The 721-nt window shown below is 61.3% G+C and overlaps 1 protein-coding gene across 1 annotated transcript in view; it reads left to right on the top strand.

The window, feature by feature from the left end:
• LOC104501953 (casein kinase I) overlaps window positions 1-721 on the top strand; it is a gene marked incomplete at its 3' end in the record, with an annotated part of 9192 nt that overhangs the window by 6960 nt on the left and 1511 nt on the right. The gene's annotated exons all lie outside the window — the stretch shown is intronic.

Below are 721 nucleotides of genomic sequence, written 5' to 3'. Positions count from 1 at the left end.
GGGTGTCCCGGCGCTGCGCTCCCAGGAAGGAAACCCGCCAGCCCAGGAGAGGAACCCGCCACCCTTAACCCCCATCTCCCCCGGAGGGCTCTGGCAGAGTGGCTTTCAGATGTGTCTATAAAATTCTTTCATCTTTGCCTTTTTGGAGCTGGGGCAGAGGTTGCACTGATGGGCCGGGCTGTGGGGCTGCTCCTGGCTTCCCCAGCACCCTCGGGTGGGTGGGAGCATCCCGAAGGGTGAGGCTGAGCCGCACACGTGTGCTCACACATGTACATACACGTACACACACCTGCTACCCGCCAGGAGCGACCCCAGGCCTGGGGAAGAGATTTCCACCTACCTGCCACGTCTTTGAACCACTGCAAAGCCTCAAGCTGCCCCAGCGATCCTGGGAGTCCTTCCTCCTTGCCTCCCTCTGCGTGATCCCACAGCGTCCCCCACCTCTGGACACCCCCCAGAGCAGGGTGGCTCCTCTCCTGGTTGGGAGAAACAGCAAGTCCCAGCCTTGTTCCTGCTTTGGCCAGTCCCATCCCTGCAAGCCTGGGGCCTGGCTCTGTCCCCGCAGCAGCCTGCCCATCCCAGAGGAATCCGGTTTTCCATCTGGGAGCAATTAACAGGCATGTTGCAACTCTCCACAGTGGGTTCTTGCTCCCGCTCGTGCCTCGAGGCCTGTTTATGTGTTGTGGCGCTGCTGACCCTGTTCTGAACCTTGTGCCGCTCA

Source organism: Buceros rhinoceros, unplaced genomic scaffold, assembly GCF_000710305.1.
Source record: "Buceros rhinoceros silvestris isolate BGI_N320 unplaced genomic scaffold, ASM71030v1 scaffold20841, whole genome shotgun sequence".
NCBI classification, from domain to species: Eukaryota; Metazoa; Chordata; class Aves; order Bucerotiformes; family Bucerotidae; genus Buceros; species Buceros rhinoceros.
Note: the sequence above shows the minus strand (reverse complement) of the source record. Positions and strands in the feature narration are given on the sequence as shown.